Genomic DNA, 391 nt, shown 5'->3' on the forward strand with positions numbered 1-391 from the left:
GAAACTTCCTTGCACTGCCCCTGCCTGGGGAAAGCTGGGGAGCTTCAGTGCCTGTTCTCACCCAGCGGGAGTCTGGGTCATTTCAGCCTTGGGGGGGCCCTTCAGTCGCTCCGCATCTTCGGCAGCACTGAAGGGCCCGCCCCCGCGGAAGACCCAGACCCCCGTCTCTGGAGGGCCCCGCAGAACGGCGGCAGGATACTGGGGCGGCGGCATTCTCCCCCTCCCCCCGCCGCGCGCGGGGAGAGGGAGCAGAGGGCGAGTGGCGGTCTGACCCGCCCCGCCCCGGGGTTCAGCCTGGCACACGCAGGACGGCGTATCGGGTCACTGCCCGCGTTATCAGCCCTGCTCGCTCGCTGGGGAAAAGGGACCCCACTGCCCATGCGCGCGCTCC

Source organism: Chelonoidis abingdonii, chromosome 7 (genome assembly GCF_003597395.2).
Source record: "Chelonoidis abingdonii isolate Lonesome George chromosome 7, CheloAbing_2.0, whole genome shotgun sequence".
Lineage (NCBI taxonomy): Eukaryota > Metazoa > Chordata > Testudines > Testudinidae > Chelonoidis > Chelonoidis abingdonii.